Source organism: Pristiophorus japonicus, chromosome 9 (genome assembly GCF_044704955.1).
Source record: "Pristiophorus japonicus isolate sPriJap1 chromosome 9, sPriJap1.hap1, whole genome shotgun sequence".
In the NCBI taxonomy this organism is placed as follows: Eukaryota; Metazoa; Chordata; class Chondrichthyes; family Pristiophoridae; genus Pristiophorus; species Pristiophorus japonicus.
The window spans coordinates 218,335,122-218,356,153 of record NC_091985.1 but is presented as its reverse complement, the minus strand read 5'-3'; the positions used below and the strand labels follow the sequence as shown (position 1 = coordinate 218,356,153).

Sequence of the window (21,032 nt, the reverse complement as noted above, 5' to 3'; positions counted from 1 at the left end):
TGATGATGCACTCCAGTGCCCACCTCTCATGGAAGCTGTAAGCATACCCGTGGACACCGCATGCTCCATCTCCAGGGACACCCTGGCTCGGATCTAACCACGGAAGAGAGGCTGAACGACCACCCGCTGCCTGGACCGGTTGATGGCCACCTTGGCCATGCCCAGCAGCAGTCCTATGAGGAGGCCCTCCGACCTACCCACTCCCCTCCGCACAGGGTGCCCAAAGATCAGGAATGTGGGACTGAAGTGCAACCAGAATTTGAGGAGCAGCCCCTTCAAATATTGGAAGAGGGGCTGCAACCTCACACATTGTACATTAACATGGAATGTCCGCACATTTATAGCCAGTGAAGTGAAGTCACTGTTGTAATGTAGAAACTTAGCAGATATTTTTTTTCCACAGTAAGATCATACAAAGGGCAATGTGAGATGACAAGATAATCAGTTTTTAGTTAATTTGGGTGCAGGGGAAATGTGGACGCAGACGGGGCCTTGGTTCAATACCTCATCGGAAAGACGACACTAGTGCAGCACTCCCTCAGCACTCAGGGAGTGTCGGCCTAGGTTATGGGCTCGGGTCTCTGGATGGGAATTGAACCCACGATCCTCTGACCCAGGGGCGAGAGTGCTACCACTGAGCCAAGGCTGACACAATCTGTTCCCTGTTCCCATTACACTAGACCGTGCCTGTGTTATTACACTAACCCCACCCATTCATACTGCAGTGGGCCTTCACTCTGTTATTAGACATTGGGTAAAGCATTTGCAGTTATAACAATAGGCCCTGATTTGCACGCACTATTAGATGAAACCCAATCTTTGTTCTGTTGCACTAGATACTGCCTGTGTGACCATCACACTAGATCCAGCATTGTGTTCAGTATAATACTCGAGTCTGCCTGTTATTCATCATAGGCGGTCCCTCGAACGAGGGTGACTTGCTTCCACAAGAGTTCACAGATGTTTGAATGAAGGACCCGATATTCCAGTCCTGAACTCCAATTGAAGGGTGGGAGATGCCTGTGCATGGATTTTTTTAATGTGTGGTGACCATTGCACATCAGCTACCACACAGGCTTAACAGAGCTAAGCCTTTACACTAGACACGGCTTCTGCTTTGATTGTAAAATAACCTGCCCCTGTTATTCCAGTTCTAGTACATGCCTCTATTATTATAACTATTGTTATGTTCAGAATAATTCCACAAGACAGTATACTGTAAGCTCAAACTGGTGTGACCTTAGTCTCTAATAAAACTCCAGAGTGCCAAAGCAGCATGGCAGACAACCTTTTATACATGAGGTGTGCAGGTAATCCTTGGGTCTCCGACAGGTGCACCCTCTGGTGGCAAGTCTTACACAATTATAAAGTTTACATACATAACAATTATAGATCTTGTTTCAGTTGTATTCAATAGAGTAGGTTTCTGGTATTGCTAAAGCAGACCCGGCTTTTGTTAGTGTTTCATCTCTTTCTTTTATTATTGCACAAAATATTGTTTCTTTTATTATTACACCAAGACTGGTTTCTTCTTATTTTATGCCGAGCCCAGTCTCAGTTATTACTGCACTAGACCATTCCCAAAAATGTTGGAAGTAGTTGGGGAGGAAACAGTGAAGTTAGCAGTCAAGAAAAGAAAACTGGAGACAGAAATAGAGAAAATACTCTGGAGAGTAGCAAGTGTTTCATTCCTTTCTAAACAAAGGACATAATAAGTCAGAGAATTACAGATTTATTAACCTCACATCAGGTATAGGTACATTTTCATTTCTACCATCACTTGCACCAATCATCCCACACTGGAGGTAAATAAGAACATATGAACATAAGAAATAGGAGCAGGAGTAGGCCATACAGCCCCTCGAGCCTGCTCCGCCATTTAATACGATCATGGCTGATCCGATCATGGACTCCGGTTCACTTCCCTGCCCGCTCTCCATAACCCCTTATTCCCTTATCATTTAAGAAACTCTCTAATTCTGTTTTAAGTTTCTTCAATGTCCCAGCTTCCACAGCTCTCTGAGGCAGCGAATTCTACAGATCCACAACCCTCCGAGAGAAGAAATTTCTCCTCATCTCAGTTTTAAATGGGGGGACCCTTATTCTAAGATCATGCCCCCTAGTTCTAGTCTCCCCTGTCAGTGGAAACATCCTCTCTGCATCCACCTTGTCAAGCCCCCTCATAATCTTATATGTTTCGATAAGATCAGCTCTCATTCTTCTGAATTCCAATGAGCAGAGGCCCAACTTACTCAACCATCCCTCATAAGTCAACCCCCTCATCTCCGAAATCAACCTTGTGAAGCTTCTCCTTCTGCCTCCAAATCAAATATATCCTTTCGTAAATATGGAAACCAAAACTGCACGCAGTATTCCAGGTGTGGCCTCACCAATACCCTGTACAACTGCAGCAAGACTTCCCTGCTTTTATACTCCATCCCCTTTGCAATAAAGGCCAAGATTCCACTGGCCTTCCTGATCACTTGCTCTACCTGGATAATAACCTTTTGTGTTTAATGCACAAGTATCCCCAGGTCTCGCTGTACTGCGGCACTTTGCAATCTTTCTCCATTTAAATAATAATTTGCTCTTTGATTTTTTTCTGCCAAAGTGCATGACCTCACACTTTCCAACATTATACTCCATCTGCCAAATTTTTGCCCACTCACTTAGCCTGTCTATGTCCTTTTGCAGATTTTTTGTGTCCTCCTCACACATTGCTTTTTCTCCCATCTTTGTATCATCAGCAAACTTGGCTACGTTACACTTGGTCCTTTCTTCCAAGTCGTCAATATAGATTGTAAATAGTTGGGGTCCCAGCACTGATCCCTATGGCACCCCACTGGTTACTGCTTGCCAACCCGAGAATGAACCATTTATCCCTACTCTCTATTTTCTGTTCATTAGCCAATCCTCTATCCATGCTAATATATTACTCCCAACCCTCTGAACTTTTATCTTGTGGCACCTTGTTAAATGCCTTCTGGAAGTCCAAATATACCACATCCATTGGTTCCCCTAACAGACTCGAGGGACTGAATGGCTTCCTCCTGTTCCTTATGTAACAGGCTCGAGGGACTGAATGGCCTCCCACTGTTCCTTATGTTACAGGCTCGAGGGACTGAATGGCCTCCCCCTGTTCCTTATGTAACAGACTCGAGGGACTGAATGGCCTCCTACTGTTCTAATGTAACAGGCTTGAGAGACTGAATGGCTTCCTCCTGTTCATTATGTAACAAGCTCGAGGGACTGAATGGCCTCCCCCTGTTCCACTGTAACAGGCTCGAGGACTGAATGGTCTCCCCCTGTTCCTTATGTAACAGACTCAAGGGACTGAATGGCCTCCCCCTGTTCCTTATGTAACAGACTCGAGGGACTGAATGGCCTCCTACTGTTCTAATGCAACAGGCTCGAGAGACTGAATGGCCTCCCCCTGTTCCTTATGTAACAGACTCAAGGGACTGAATGGCCTCCCCTTGTTCCTTATGTAACAGACTCGAGGGACTGAATGGCCTCCTACTGTTCTAATGCAACAGGCTCGAGAGACTGAATGGCCTCCCCCTGTTCCACTGTAACAGGCTCGAGGGACTAAACAGCCTCCCCCTGTTCCTTATGTAACAGGGTCGAGGGACTGAATGGCCTCCACCTGTTCCTTATGTAACAGGCTCGAAGGTCTGAATGGCCTCCTCCTGTTCCTTATGTAATAGGCTCGAGGGACTGATTGGCCTCCTCCTGTTCCTCATGTAACAGGCTCGAGGGACTGAATGGCCTCCTACTGTTCCAATATAACAGGCTCGAGGGACTGAATAACCTCCTGTTCCTTATGTAACAGACTCGAAGGAATGATTTGCTTCCAGGTTCCATGTGCTGAAAGTCCTCCTCAAGTTCCCAGATCCAGGGACTGTTCTTCCCCGTTGTTTTGGAAATAGCATCGGGCAGTAAACAGAAGCTCAATGCTTCTTGCCCGCCAGCTCTCTGATCGGGCTCCTCGCGCTGATTATGTTTTCTCATCTCGCTCAAACGTCCCCAAATGTTGCTTTCTTTTCCATCGCCTCTAGGGTTATTAGCCAAGTTTGCATCAAGCAAATCGTGATCTCACCAGTAACAGCACTTTCCCGACAGTTATCCACGAGGCTGCTTCTGACATTTTCTTCTGTGTAAATGTTAACCACCGTAAGTAACTGAAAAGCTTCATTTCTACAGCAACAACAAACACTTGCATTTATGACAGATACAGAATGAATCCCTCACTCACTCATCATCATCATAGGCAGTCCCTCGGAATTGAGGAAGACTTGCTTCCATTCCTGAAGTGAGTTCTTTGGTGGCTGAACAGTCGAAACGAGAGCCACAGACTGTCACGGGTGGGACAGACAGTCGTTGAGGGAAGGGGTGGGTGGGACTGGTTTGCCGCACGCTCCTTCTGCTGCCTGCGCTTGACCTCTTCACGCTCTCGGCGTTGAGACTTGAAGTGCTCTATGCCCTCCCGATGAACTTTTTCCACTTAGGGTGATCTTTGGCCAGGGACTCCCAGGTGTCAGTGATGATGTCACACGTTATCAGGGAGGCTTTGAGGGTGTGCTTGTATTGTTTCCGCTGCCCACCTTTGGCTCATTTGCCGTGAAGGAGCTCCGTATGGAGCACTTGTTTTGGGAGTCCCGTGTCTGGCATGTGAACTATGTGGCCTGCCCAGCGAAGCTGATCGAGTGTGGTCAGTGCTTCAATGCTGGGGATGTTAGCCTGGACGAGGACACTGATGTTGGTGCATCTAGCCTCCCAGGGGATTTGCAGGATCTTGTGGCAACATCGTTGATGATATATCTCCAGCGACTTGATGTGTCTTCTGTACATCGTCCATGACTCTGAGCCATACAGGAGGGCAGGTATTACTACAGCCCAGTAGACCATGAGCTTGGTGGTAGGTTTGAGGGCTTGGTCTTCGAACACTCTTTTCCTCAGGTGGCCGAAGGCTGCACTGGCGCACTGGAGACGGTGTTGAATCTCCACATCAATGTCTGCTTTTGTTAATGAGAGGCTCCTGAGGTATGGGAAATGGTCTACGTTATCAAGATCCACTTAGATCCACTCACTCACTGTACCCCTGACTGACAGATACAGAATAAAACCCACACTCACATACCAGAAACTGACAGGTACAGAATAAATCCCACACTCACTTACCCCAGAATGAGAGATACAGAATAAAACCCACACACTCATACCAGAAACTAACAGGTACAGAGGAAACACACACTCACTTACCCCAGAATGAGAGATACAGAATGAATCCCACATTCACATTGCACAAACTGACATATAAAGGTAAAAATCCACACTTGGATACCAGAAACTGACACCCCACACATCTGCCATAAACTGACAGGTACAGAAAAAAAACACAATCACATCCCAGAAACTGACAGGTTCATATTAATTCTGACACTCACACAGCAGTAACTGACAAGTACAGAATAAAACCCATATTCACATAGCAGAAACTGACAGGTACAGAATGCAATCCACACTTAGATACCAGAAAGTGACCGATTCAGATTAAAAATACAGTCACATATCAGAAACTGACAGGTGCCGATTAAACCCCATACTCCCATACCGGAATCTGACAGGTACAGAATAAAATCCATACTCCGATCCGAAAAACTGACAGATACTGGTCAATATCCAACACTCATACCAGAAGTTGATAATCTAGTTTAAAGTACACACTGATGTACCAGAAACTGACAGGTACAGAATAAAACCCACACTCACATATCAAAACTTGACAGGTACAAAATAAATCCCAACTCACATAGCAAAGACTGACAGGTACAGAATAAATCTCACATTCACTTCACAAAAACTGACAGGTAGAGTATGAAACCTGCACCCACGTATCTGAACAATAATATGCAAGTAAAACCCATACACTCCTGTCGGAAATACACATGCCAGAGACTGACGGAATGAGTAAAACAGTTTAGGCACTCGTACTCCAGTGTCAGGCTCACACAATCGTTTTTTCAGTTATTCGGATGATAACTAACATGTTCTCAATGTGGTCCATTTAATTAGTGATAAAAGCAACTTGTGAAACAATCCCATTTTTGCTAATTTAATTTGTGACAAAAAGATGGTCTGAGCATGCGCTAAATACACGCTGCTCCTCCCCTCCCCACACAGTGTTTAAACCGACGGGAAGGGCCCATGCGAGCTCCCCTCCCCCAGCTCTGTCAGTGGCTGTCGTTTCCTCTGTGCTGGGCTGATGATCGTTTAACTCATCAGGGAGTGCAGATATCCTGGGCCCGAGTAAGGGAGCAAACAGCAGCCTCCTTACAGCAGCTCATCGCATTAGCACTGTGTCCACAGATGGGCTTTGTGTCGGGGTAAGTTCAGCGGCAGTCAGGGGCTGTCTGTAAGAGGTGGAATGGAGCAGGAACTAGTTCTGGAACATGGAGTGAGTGGGGGAAGGGGGAGCCCATTCTCGGGCTGTGTGTGTACGGTGTAAGGTAACAGAGAAAGTAAATCACCTCGCTCTTTCAAATCATTGCTGCTTTCTTTCCCCAAATCAGTAATGAATATTCCTGATTCAGTTCCAATTTCACAGTGTCTGTTCTTGGACATTGAACAGTGGAAACACAGCCTGAGAGTGAGGATGTGAGGAGTTTCACAAAGTGCATCTATTGCAGGCACCAGAAGAGGAATGTGATAGGAGATATTTCAAAAATGGGTTATTTTGTTTTGGTGCGTTGAATTCTCCAGAATCATGTTGCTGGTGATCGAGAGATACATTGTCGCCCCCTCAGATACATCAGGATTCGGTCACTGTGACTTTCTGTTAATGACACAGGCCCTTAACTCGGTTCCAATAGACAGAGAATAATTGTTGTACAGCCCAGGTACCTGTGGTTATATTCCAGGGAGCAATTCAGAATTTTACATGTAATCCCATGGGAGTGGGAGATATAAACCTGGACTGTGCCAATCGGGTGTTCCCATTCATGGACCAGTGCTGGGTTTGGGTTGTGTCTGGATGCTGATAACTTACTATAGAACCATCCTACACACCTGGTGTGGTGAATCTGAGTGTCGCTGTACTGCAGTGAGGTCAGACAATGTCACTGTTTGTATCACGGATTCCTCTCTCCAGATACTTTATTATACACAAATACATTAATTATAACTTTATTTTTATATTCTCTCCATCACCTGTCCATATCATAACTAATAGTGTTCTCCTATTATTATTCTCAGAGCAAAATACTTCACCAAGCCAGAATAAATGTGATCTTTCCTCAACCCGGAACACAAGGAACAGTGCAGGCAGCTCCTTCTCACACACAGTAAGTACATTATCACTCACAGAGCGCAGAGATACAGAACTGATCTCAATCATATTGTCACAAGCAGCAGAAGCTGTCAGTCCCACATTAATCCAAATTTCCAGAGTTACATTATGAATCCCACAGTCACTTGGAGCAGTACAATAATGTGTTGTTTCAAAGTCCAATCATATTGCACTGAAAGGCAGATCCAATTTCACTCCCTTACTCACACACATGAACAGATAGACACTGACACAGTGTCAATCCATATTGATGTCTGTACACTGACTCTCAAACCCAACAGCTCACATACAAGAGCAGAGAAACGGAGGTAATGAACTGAACCAAACCTCCTTCTGAGACAGTCATCGATAATCGCAAACTATCATCTGCCTACAGCAGGTGGAGAAGGAACCAAATCCAACAGTCACACAGAGCAAGAATAGCTCAGTACAAGAGATTGTCAATTACATAATCAATCCCACACTCTCACAACACCAGTCTAACAGATACATAATCAATCCCACACTCTCACACAGTATCAGTCTAAGAGATACATAATCAATCCCACATTCACATCACCAGTCTAACAGATACATAATCAATCCCACACTCACACACATCACCAGTCTAACAGATACATAATCAATCCCACACTCACACACATCACCAGTCTAACAGATACATAATCAATCTCACACTCTCAAACAGTACCAGTCTAACAAATACATAATCAATCCCACACTCTCACACATCACCAGTCTAACAGATACATAATCAATCTCACACTCACACACAGTACCAGAGACTAAGAGAAACATAATGATTCATACACTCAGACACATTGAATGACAGATTGAGAGAGAATCACAATCACCTCCAGTACCTGAGATTGACTGACTGACTGATAGTGAAATCCACATTCCCATACCAGGCCCTTACAGCTACAGACAAATACTCACACTCACATTCCAAAGCCCGATAGATAGAGTAATACCCACACTCACATATCAGAAAATGACAGGGACTGTGTAAATCTGACACTCACATACCAGAGAATGAAAGATACAGAATGAAACCCACACTCCTTACCAGTAATTGACAGCTACAGAATGAAAACCTCTCTTCCATACTATAAACTTACAGGTATAAAGGAAAAGCCACACTCGCTAACCAGAGACTGACAGATACAGAATAAATACTACACTCACTGGTGGGGGTAGTCTACAGACCCCCTAACACTAGCTACACTGTTGGATGGAGTATAAATCAAGAAATAATGGAGGCTTGTAAAAAAGGAACGGGAATAATCATGGGCAATTTTAATCTTCATATTGATTGAACAAATCAAATAGGCCAAGGTAGCCTTGAGGAAGAATCCATCGTGTGTATCCAGGATAGTTTCCTTGAACAGTACGTTGCGGAACCAACCAGGGAGCAGGCTTAGATCTGGTACTGTGTAATGAGAACATAAAAACATAAGAAGTAGGAGCAGGAGTAGGCCATTTAGTCAGCACATGTCTGATCTGATCATAGACTCACCTCCACTTCCCTGCCCGCTCCTCATAACCCTTTATTCCCTTATCGCTCAAATATCTGTCTATCTCCGCCTTAAATATATTTAATGACCCAGCCACCACAGGTTTCTGGGGCAGAGAATTCCACAGATTTACAACCACCTGAGAGAATAAATTCCTCCTCATCTCAGTTTTAAATGGGCGACCCCTTATTCTGAGACTATGTCCCAAAGTTCTAGTTTCCCCCTATGAGTGGAAATATCTTCATTGCATCTACCTTGTTGAGCCCACTCATTATCTTTTATATTTCAATATGACCGCCTCTCATTCTTCTGAACTCCAATGAGTATATGCCGAACCTACTCAACCTATCTTCATAAGTCAACCTCCTCATCTCTGGAATCAACCAAGTGAACCTTCTCCGAACAGCCTCCAATTCAAGTATATTCTTCCTTAAATAAGGAGACCAAAACTGTATGCAGTACTCCAGGTGTGGTCTCAACAATACCCAGTACAGTTGTAGCAGGACTTCTCTGCTTTTATACTCCATCCCCCTTTGCAATAAACACCAACGTTCCATTTGCCTTCCTGATTACTTGCTGTACCTGCATACTAAGTTTTTGTGTTTCATGCACAAGGACACGCAGGTCCCTCTGTACTGCAGCACTTTGCAATTTTTCTCCATTTAAATAATCTGCTTTTTTATTTTTTTGCCAAAGTGGACAACCTCACACTCTCCCACATTATATTTTGGACGGACTCCACTTGGAACTTGCTGAGGCTAGGGTCCTGGTGAATCGAATAACTAGGGTTGCCGAGGGAGCTTTAACTAATCAGTTGCGGGGGTGGAGGGGGGGAGGGTTCAGGTGAGCAGAAACCTAAAAGCTCAAAGAACAAGATGAAGGCAATAGAGCAGGGTAGCATTGGGGGAAACAAAAACCAAAGCGTGACAGGAAAGGACATAAGAGTGTATCAGAAACTGGGGCCATAGCAGGAGAAAAACCATGCTGACTCTGCTTGATTGAATTATGCTTTTTCAAATGTCGTGCGACAGATGTTAGGCTAACTGGTCTTCTAACACTGTTGTGAAGCACCTTGGGATGTTGTACTACGTTAAAGGTACTATATAAATAACAGTTTATTTAATAATAATGGAAAGCTGCAGGGTTGTGCGCTGCCACCAAGATTCATCGAGATGTCGAGCGCATGTGTGGCCATCTTTGCAGAGGAGCAAAGTGTGGGCGGGGCTACAGGGTCCCAGTGAACCCAGCCAGAGTCAGCAGCTTCAGGGGAGGGAGAGGGGAACCAGTGAGTGTAGCACTGAACCCAGCCAGAGTCAGCACCTTCAGGGGAGGGAGAGGGGAACCAATGAGTGTAGAACTGAACCCAGCCAGAGTCAGTACCTTCAGGGGAGGGAGAGGGGAACCAGTGAGTGTAGAACTGAATCCAGCCAGAGTCAGCACCTTCAGGGGAGGAGAGGGAGGGGAACCAGTGAGTGTAGAACTGAACCCAGCCAGAGTCAACACCTTCAGGGGAGGGAGAGGGGAACCAGTGAGTGTAGCACTGAACCCAGCCAGAGTCAGCACCTTCAGGGGAGGGAGAGGGGAACCAGTGAGTGTAGAACTGAACCCAGCCAGAGTCAGCACCTTCAGGAAAGTAGAAAGCGGTGAACCGGAGAGTGTAGAACCCTGACAAAGTAGATGGTGAAAACTGGGAGTGGAGGACAAGCTGTCTTCAGACGTGCGAGGTGTTTGAATTTCAGCACAGGGAGGACAGAGAGTGTATGAGACAGGAATTTACAGCTTTGGAGGAACAAGAGAGGCAAGAATGTTTCATAGAATCTAGAATTGTCTGTTCTGAATTTCTGTCCTGTAATTGCAGTAATGGTTTTTGTAAACTCCTTTTCCACGGTATTAGAATGGAAGGATTTGCAGACGGGAAACTCAAACCAATATTCGCATCAAGATCTGACCGAATCACTCGATTCCTCAGGACCTGAATATCATCGGCCTTTGAATGTGGAAGGAGAAATGTTTGTCTGTTCTGTCTGTGGGAACAGATTTCAAACATCAGTGTGATTGGAAAAGCACCGAGACACACACAGCCGAGTGAGAGTGTTCCAGTGCACTGACTGTGGAAAGAGCTTTAACCAGTTACACAGCCTGAAAAAACATCGCACCATTCACAGCGGGGAGAAACTGTATACGTGATCTGTTTGTGGACGAGGCTTCAACTGATCATCCAACCTGGAGAGACACAAGGACACCCGCACCACGGAGAAACCGTGGGAATGTGGGGACTGTGGGAAGAGATTCATTTGCCTGTCTGATCTGGAAGTTCATCGGCGCAGTCACACCGGGGAGAGGCCATTCACCTGCTCAGTGTGTGGGAAGGGATTCACTACCTCATCCGATCTGCTGGTACACCAGCGAGTTCATACCGGGGAGAGACCGTTCACCTGCTCTGAGTGTGGGAAGGGATTCACTACCTCATCCGACCTGCTGGTTCACCAGCGAGTTCACACTGGGGAGAGACCATTCACCTGCCCTGAGTGTGGGAAGGGATTCATTCGGTCATCCTTCTTGCTGGTACACCAGCGAGTTCACACCGGGGAGAGGCCGTTCACCTGCTCCATTTGTGGGAAGAGATTCACTCAGTTATCCCACCTGCTGAGACACCAGCGAGTTCACACTGGGGAGAGACCGTTCATCTGCTCTGAGTGTGGGAAGGGCTTCACTCAGTTATCCAATCTGTTGACACACCAGCGAGTACACACTGGGAAGAGATCATTCATCTGCTCTGAGTGTGGGAAGGGCTTCACTCAGTCATCCTACCTGCTGATACACCAGCGAGTTCACACTGGGGAGAGGCCATTCACCTGCTCTGAGTGTGGGAAGGGATTCACTGTGTCATCCCGCCTGCTGAGACACCAGCAAGTTCACACTGGAGAGAGGCCATTCACCTGCTCCGTGTGTGGGAAGGGATTCACTCAATCATCCAACCTGCTGAGACACCAGCGAGTTCACAAGTGACTGCAGTGTTTGGATTCTGCTGTTATCCTAGACTGAATCGTGTCCATTCCGACAGTTGGGGTTTCTTTCTGCAAATACTGATTACCCCTATAACTGGGCTGGAGTTTAATATTCTGGATATTTGACCAATTAATCAATGGGAAATGGGTCAGATAAAAATAATGCTGATTGTGTTTGCATCCTGTTTAACTGTTTAAACAGCTTTCTTCAAATACTGAAAGCTGCAACAATGGAGCTAAACTTTGTTGAACAATTGATGATAAAGTGAATTGAATCTGCTGGTTGGTTTTGAATTTCTCTGGGATGGAGCTGGACATGATGTGCCTTGAAATACCACCGGTGTCCAGTAGATGACACTGTCCCTCCAATTAACCTCGACTGAGAGGAGCGTGACTGCCCCCGAGAGCAGGAGGAATGAGGGCAGCTCAGCGTCAGACACTGAACATACTGCACCCCCACAGTAACATCACACACTGCCCCCTCCCTGGGGCAGCTCAGAGTCAGACACTGATCTCACTCTCCCCACAGGGACATCACACACTGCCCCCTCCCTGGGGCAGCTCAGGATCGGACACTGAACATACTGCATCCCACAGGGACATCACACATTGCCCCCTCCCTGGGGCAGCTCAGGATCAGACACTGAACATACTGCATCCCACAGGGACATCACACACTGTCCTCTCCCTGGGGCAGCTCAGGATCAGATATTGAACATACTGCATCCCACAGGGACATCACACACTGCCCTCTCCCTGGGGCAGCTCAGGATCAGACACTGAACATACTGAACCCCACAGGGACATCACACACTGCCCTCTCCCTGGGGCAGATCAGAGTCAGAACTTGGAGGGGAGGATCCAGTTTTTGTGGACGATGTAGGAACCCACAACATAGGTAGGACTAGAAATGAGGTTCTGCTCAAAGAATTGGAGGAATTGGGGTCTAAATGAAAACACTGAACCTCAAAGGTAATAATCTCTGAATTGTTACCTAAGCCACATGCCAAATGGTGTAGGGATAAGCAGATTAGAAAGTAAATGCGTGGCTCAAAGAGTGGTGTGGGAGGCATGGGTTTGCTTTATGGGCACTGGCACCAGCACTGGGCAAAGAGGGAGCTGTTCCACTAGGATGGGCTTGACATGAACTGGGCAGGAACCAGTGTCCTGGCGAATCGAATAACTAGGGCAGTAAACAGGGCTTTAAACTAATGAAGGTGGGGCAGGGAGATCCAGGAAAGTACAGCACGGTTTAGATCGAGAAAAAGCAACAAAAGACATGCCAAGACTCAAGAGCAGAGCAGAGTTTTGGGTAAAAACAAACAGAGTGGGTCAGGAATGGACAGAGAGACATTACTGACTGAGGAGACATCAGAGAAAAATAGAAAAAAGCCAAAACTAAAGGCACTATATCTGAATGTACAAAGCATTCACAACAGAATAGATGAATTAATAGCGCTGATAAAAATTAATAGGTTTAATCTAATGCCATTATGGAGACGTGGTTGCAAAGTGACCACAGTTGGAAACTAAATATTCCAGGATATGGAACTTTTAGAAGAAATGGAAAAGGAGGAGGGGTAGCCCTGATAATACAGGATGGGCTAAAGACAGTAGAGGAAAGTGATCTTAGCTCATAAAATCAAGAAGTAGAATCAGTTTGGGTGAAGCTAAGAAACAGCAAGGGGCAGAAAACATTGGTGGGAGTTGTTTATAGGCCCCCAAACCACAGTGGTAATGTAGGGCACAGTATAAATCAGGAAATTAGAGGTGCATGTAACAAAGGTAATACAATAATCATGGGGGACTTTAATCTGCATATAGACTGGGCAAACCTGTTATATATGTAGACTATAGATATACTCTCTGTGTAGTCACTGTATAGTTGCATAAGTTGGAGACTTTACCTGATGTACTGTCAATAAGGTTTACACTGTGTACATACTATGCTGGCACCACTAGAGGGTGCAACTGGTGGAGACCGGGGTTTCCTGCCCTGGTGGCAGGGGCTGTATAAAAGCAGAGCCACCATGCAACTGCCTCACTCTGCAGTTTGGAATAAAGGACCAACGTCACTACAGTTTGAGTACAACACATTGCCTCGTGGAGTCATTCATAAGTGCATTACAAACATAATAACTGATGACGAGTATACAGACTTTCATGCAATTATGGCTATCTTTGGCACACTGAGAGACTTCACAGAGGGTGATGATTGAGATGCCTTCACGGAAAGGCTCGAGCATTATTTCGTGGCAAACGACCTGGCAGGGGAGATGTACTCATTGGCGGGGAAGCGCAAGGCTATACTGCTGACCAGTTGTGGGCCCGAGGTCTCCCGCCTCGTCAGGGACTTGCTGGCACCCACGAAGGTCAAGGATAAGACATACGATGAGCTGAGTGAACTAATTCGTGACCAACTAAAACCAAAAGAGAGCATCCTCACGGCCATACACAGATTCTACTCTCACCACAGACCTGAGGGCCAGGAGATTGCAAAATATGCTGCAGACCTCAGGAGACTTGCGGCACCATGTGATTTTAGCATGCATCTCAACGAAGCATTGCGAGACATCTTCGTTATGGGAATTGGCCACGAGGGCCTCCTTCAAAAGCTATTATCGGCCGACACCACAGTAGACCTGCAGAGGGCCATCAGCATCAGTCAGGCGTTCATGACCTCGACCTGCAGCACCAAGCAAATTATTCATCCTGTGGACTCAAACCCGACAAGTACTGTACACAGAATTGCGCCTTTCACAGGCAAGACTGTAGAATGTGGCTCTGCCCAGGGCAGAGAGCACAGACCTCAGGGTTGCAGAACTCAGAGTCCGCCAAGGGGTGCTAATCGAGTAGCACCATGCTGGCATTGCGGAGGAAACCATAGGGCTAACCAGTGTCGGTTTGCTGAGTACGTATGCAAAGCCTGTATCACGAAGGGCCACCTCCAGTGTATGTGTAAAAGAAATACGACTTACCCAGTGGGCATATGATAATTTGGCCAGAGTGGCAGCTCAACCCCAAGAAGAAGTGTATGAAGTGTATACCTGCACCACCAATTGTCCTCCAGTGAAAATAGAAGTCGAGATGAATGGCGTTCCAGTCTTCGGAGCAAGCCAGTCAGTGATGAGCCAGGATGCCTTTGAGAGTTATGGAACAAAAAACGACCCGAGCTGGTTTCATTACAGGAAAAGTTGCGCACCTACACCAAGGAGCTGATCCCAGTCCTTGGTAGTGCGGTTGTAAAGGTAATCCATAATGGCGTGGTGCACAAGTTACCTCTGTGGATTGTTGCAGGTGATGGTCCAATACTACTCAAAAGAAGGTGGATGGGGAAGATACAGTGGAAATGGGAAGACCTCTTCACTCCGGCAATCGATGTCCCCCATGCTCAGAGGCAGAGCAAAACCTCACTGTCGCTCGGGTCAGGCACCAGAGAACAGACCAGCACAGCGCCTGAGGCACAGACCATCCATCAAGACTGCGTGACAATGATCCGACCAGAATTATCTAAAAGCACTTTCCCGGCTCCAGTGGCAGGACTCCTGGGGAGGAAGATCGAATTTACAGGCACTCTTCCAGCTTTTGTGGCAGAATCGCGGGAGAGAAGGATCAAGGCAGTCGACCTTGAGGACAGAGGCAAGATGGCATCCCTGCTGCAGTGAGGTGCAGCATGGCTGAAAAAAAAGAAGGCCATGGCCATACCACGAGGACTTGATTGGGGTAAAGACAGCAGGGTTCTCTTAAAGGAGACCTGCAACCAACTGAACTTAAAGAGACATTGCATGCATGGTAATCAATGTAACGAACCGATTAAGATTTTGAACAAAATGTTGCAAAATATCGGGAATAGAGTGTCCCCAAAAGTAGCAAACGAGCGAATTCGGGAGGGTAAAGGTGCTGATCCTGATACCCTGCCCCAGGTCTATCCCATGCTGTAGGCACCCCGAATGGCACTATTCGCCACGGACCTGGAAACGGAAATGGCGCCAATACGCGCAGTCAGCCGCCATTGCCCACCACTCGGGTGGAGACGGCGCAGCCCCCAGACCCAGTCACTACCTCGGCCATGTCCGGGAGCGAAAGGTCAGAACCAACGAGTTCCCCGAATGGGAACTGGAACAGCCAGGTTCAAAACACCATTAGAGAGCAGGCAGAAGATTCTGCAGCCCTCAAAGGAGGACAGGAAGGCCACACACATCTGTGGCTCTGCCCACCATTAGGCAATGGCAAAGGCCCAGAGTCCTGGCAAAGTGAGCGAACCAAGCCCACCCCAGTAGCAGGGGGTGCAGCGCCGCCATCAGACGACCAGGACCCCGTCCAGTTTCTCTGGAACCAGCGTCCTTGCATACCTGTACTGCTACCTGAGTACTGACCATGACTGAACCATGAATGCAATCTACCCAATCCTGGCGCATGACCGTAAAACGTAACAAATGTAAGTCCCTGAACCAATTAAAAAACTTGTCTGTAAAAACCTTTCTTTGTACTTTCACTGTGTCTAATCCTATATGTTAATGTAATGGGCCAGCTGCATGATCTCGCTGTGGGGGGCAGGGGGGGGGTGCGGCGGGGGGGGGAATGGATGTTTGGACACACACATGGATCACACACACAACCCACTGGAATCACCACTGCATCATCGGACCATCCAAACTGGTAACCACTACCCAAAGTTGTGGCAAAAGGACTTGGGGGGTAACAGGGCGAGAGCCAAGCCAAAGCACAGCCAAGGTGCAAGGGCTACTGGCACTTAAGTCTGGGGAGAGCTAAGCCAGAGCACACAGTGCAAAGGTAATTGGCAGAAAGGACTTGAGGGAGAATGATGTTATATATGCAGACTATAGATTTACTCTCTGTGTAGTCACTGTATAGTTGCATAAGATGGAGACTTGTTTACCTGATGTACTGTCAATAAGGTTTACAATGTGTACATACTATGCTGGCACCACTAGAGGGTGCAACTGGTGGAGACTGGGGTTTCCTACTCTGGTGGCAGGGGCCGTATAAAAGCAGAGTGACCATGCGGCTGCCTCACTCTGAAGTTTGGAATAAAGGACCAAGATCACTACAGTTTGAGTACAACACGTTGCCTCGTGGAGTCATTCATAAGTGCATTACAAATTTGCAGTAATATTGTGGAGGACGAATTCATGAAAGGTATACAAGATGGTTTTCTAGATCAATATGTTGAGGAACCAACTAGAGAACTGGTTATTTTAGATCTAGTATTGAGCAAGAAGAAAGGGTTAATTAACCTTATAGTAAATGGGCCCTTAGGGAAGAGTGACCATAATATGACAGAATTTTACATTAAGTTTGAAAGTGATTTAGTTAAATCTGAAACTAGGGTCTTAAATCTGAGGGGAGAGTTGGTTAAGGTAAATTGGGAAACTACATTAAAAGGTATGATGGTAGAAAAACAATGGCTAGCATTTTAAAAATTAATACATAATTTACAACATACATTCATTTAGGGCACAAAAACCCCACAGGAATTGTGATCCAACCATGGCCAACAAGAGAAGTTAAAGACGGTATTAGGTCAAAGAAAGATTCTTATAATGTTGCCAAAAAGAGCAGTAAGCCTGGGGATTGGGAAGATTTTAGAATTCAGCAAAGGATGACCAAGAAATTGATAAAGAAAGGGTAAATAGAATATGAGAGTAAACTAGCAAGAGACAAAATAACAGACTGCAAAAGCTTCTATAGGTATATAAAAAGGAAAAGATTAGCAAAAGTAAATGTGGGTCCCCTACAGGCTGAGACAGGAGATATAATGGGGAACAATGAAATTGCAGGGAAATTAACGCATACTTTTTGTCTATCTTCACAGATAAAATGCAAAAAACTTGCCGGAACTACTGAAGAACCAAGGGTCTAGCGAGAATGAGGAACTAAAAAAATTAGTATTAGTAAAAAAATGGTACTGGAGAAATTAATGGGACTGAAAGCCAATAAATCTCCTGGACCTGATGGCCTACATCCTAGGGTATTGAAAAGGGTAACTGTAGAAATAGTGGATGCATTAATTGCCATCTTGCAAAATTCCATAGATTCTAGAATGGTTCCCGTGGATTGGAAGATAGCAAATGTAACTGGGCTATCTAAGAACAGAGGGAGAGAGAAAATGGGGAACTACAGATCAGTTAGCCTGACATCAGTCATAGGGAAAATGCTAGATTTCATTATTAAGGACATGGTAACAGGCACATAGAAAATAATAAGATTAGGCAGAGTCAATACGGCTTTAGGAAAGGGAAATCATGTTTGACAAATCTGTTAAGAGTTTTTTGAGGTTGTAACTAACAGAATAGATAAGGGGAAACCAGTGGATGTGTATTTGGAGTTTCAGAAGGCATTCGATCAGGTGCCACATGCGATAATTAAATTATGGCTCATGGGATTGGGGGTAATGTACTAGCATGGATTGCGGATTGGTTAACGGACAGAAAACAGAGAGTAGGAATAAATGGTTCATTTTCAGGTTGGCTGGCTGTATCTGGTGGGGTACCAATTGTGCTTGAGCCTCAGCAATTCACAATATATATCAATGATTTGGATGAGAGGACTAAATGTTATATATCCAAATTTGCTGATTATAGAAAGCTAGGTGGGACCGCAAGTTGTGAGGAGGATGCAAAGAGGCTTCAAGGGGATATACAGGCAGGCTAAGTGAGTGGGCAAGAACATGGTAAATGGAATATAATGTAGGTAACTGTGAAGATACTCACTTTGGTAGGAAAAATAGAAAAGCAGAGTATTTTTTAAATGCTGAGAGAAGTTGGTGTTCAGAGGGACCTGGGTGCCCTCATACAAAAATCACTGTAAGTTAACTTGCAGGTATAGCAATCAATTAAGAGAGCAAATGGTATGTTGGCCTTAATTACAAAATGATTTAAGTATAAGAGTAAACGCGTCAGTGTAATTATATAGGATCCTTGTGAGACCACATCTGGAATATTGTGTACAATTTTGATCTCCTTACCTGAGGAAGGATGTACTTGCCATAGAGTGAGTGCAATGAAGGTTCACCAGAATGGTTCTTGGGATGGGAGAATTGCCCCATGAGGAGAGATTGAGTAGTCTACAGTTTAGAAAAGTGAGAGTCAATCTCTTTGAAACATGCAAAATTCTTACAGGGCTTGATAGGGTAAATGCAGGGAGGATATTTCTCCAGGCTAGGGAGTCTAGAATAAGGGATCAGCAATTTAGGACTGAGATGAGGAGAAATTTCTTCACTCTGATGGTGGTGAATCTTTGGAATTCTCTGTCCCAGGGGGCAATGGAAGTTCAGTCTTTGTGTATATTCAAGACAGACATCGGTACATTTCGATGCTGATGTCGATGGCGGACTGGATCATTGGAGACGTCCAGCTGTGTCATAAGAACATATGAGCAGGATTAGGCCATTTGGCCCATCGAGCCTGCTCCGCCATTTAATAAGATCATGGCTGATCTGATCATGGACTCAGTTCACTTCCCTGCCCGCTAAGGGAATCAAAGGATATGGTAATAATGCAGGGAAGTGGAGTTGAGGTAGAAGATCAGCCAGGATCTCATTGAATAGCGGAGCAGGCTCGCGGGGCCAAATGGCCTACTCCTGCTCCTAGTTCTATGTTCTTATGGTGACAGTAAGTAACAGGATAGGTCAAGCCGAACTGCAGGTGTACAGGTACAACCAAGGGGTCAATCTACCCAGTGACCAGAGGACACATGACTTATGAAGATGGGTTGAGTAGGTTGGGCCTATACACATTGGAGTTCAGAAGAATGAGAGGTGATCTTATCTAAACCTATAAGATAATGAGGGGTCTCAACAAGGTGGGTGCAGAAAGGATATTTTCACTGATAGGGGAAACTAAAACTAGGGGACATAGTCTCAGAATAAGGGGCCACCATTTAAAACTGAGATGAGGAGGAGTTTCTTCTCTGTGAGGGTTGTAAATCTATGGAATTCTCTGCCACAGAGAGTTGTGGAGGCTGGGTCATTGAATATATTTAAGGCGGAGATAGGCAGATTTTTGAGCTATAAGGGTGTATAGGGAAGTGGAGCTGAGTCCATGATCAGATCAGCCATAATCTTATTGAACGGCAGAGCAGGCTCCTATTTCTTATGTTCTTATTACACAGCTGGACATCTCCAATGATCCAGTCCGCCATCGACGTCAGCATCGCGTTGGATCAATTGCTAAAAATGGTTCCTCGTTGGTTAACTGACAAAAATGGAAAACAAATGCTATAGCTCATTATGAAATAGTCTGTGTCCGGTTCTATGCTGAGATGCAGCTCCCCACCTCCCATTATATGAAGAGAGTTCGACGTGATCTAACCGAGCATTTTGAACCTCATTGATGCCAAGATAGAAACAGTCTATAATTTATCGAGAGCCGAAATGTGGAAGGAGAAAGATCTGGCTATTGCTATTTATCTGTGTGTCTTCCATCTCTTTTGTCACCTCTCCTCAACCACTCTGCCCCCTTCTCCCTCTCTATCTCTTTGTCTCTTTGAGGGGGGGGGGGGGTTGTTCCTTTTTCTGATCAGCCAGCTCTCTCTGTGACAGTCATCCACTTTCTATCCGTCTGTCCCTCTCTACCTTTCCTCCTTTCTCTCTATGGTCTCTCCCTGGCGTGTGGCCACTCCCTCTCAAACGCAGCCATACCAGGCCACAGTCCCTCAAAAAGGCAAAGTCAGGGCCGTGAGGGATCTTCTTATTCGTTAATGGAATAAGGACATCGCTGGCAAGGCCAACATTCATTGCCCATCCCTAATTGCCCATGAGAAGATGTTGGTGAGCTACCTCCTTGAACAGCTGCAGTCCGTTTAGTGAATATACTCCCACAATGCTGTTAGATAGGGAGATATAGGATTGTGAACCAGCGACATGAAGGAACGGTGATATATTTCCCAGTCAGGGCGGTGTGTAACTTGGAGGGGAACTTGGAGGTGATGGTGTTCCTATGCGCCTGCTGCCCTTGACCTTCTATTTGCTGGAAGCCTTGGCGAGTTTCTGCAACTTGTAGATGGTACACACTGCAGCCACGGTGCGCCGGTGGAATGTCACCAAATAGACAAAAACAGGGTTGTTAAAACATATAAACAGCAACCAACAGCAATCCCAGCCGCTCAGATCAGGTGTAACTGCCGTGTACTCTGGGT

At 45.8% G+C, this 21,032-nt stretch overlaps 1 pseudogene; it reads left to right on the top strand.

Moving 5' to 3' along the window:
* The window catches only part of LOC139273708 (zinc finger protein 721-like), a 494,469-nt pseudogene extending 480,983 nt beyond the window's left edge, over positions 1-13,486 (top strand).
* The last annotated feature ends 7,546 nt before the right edge of the window (positions 13,487-21,032 follow it).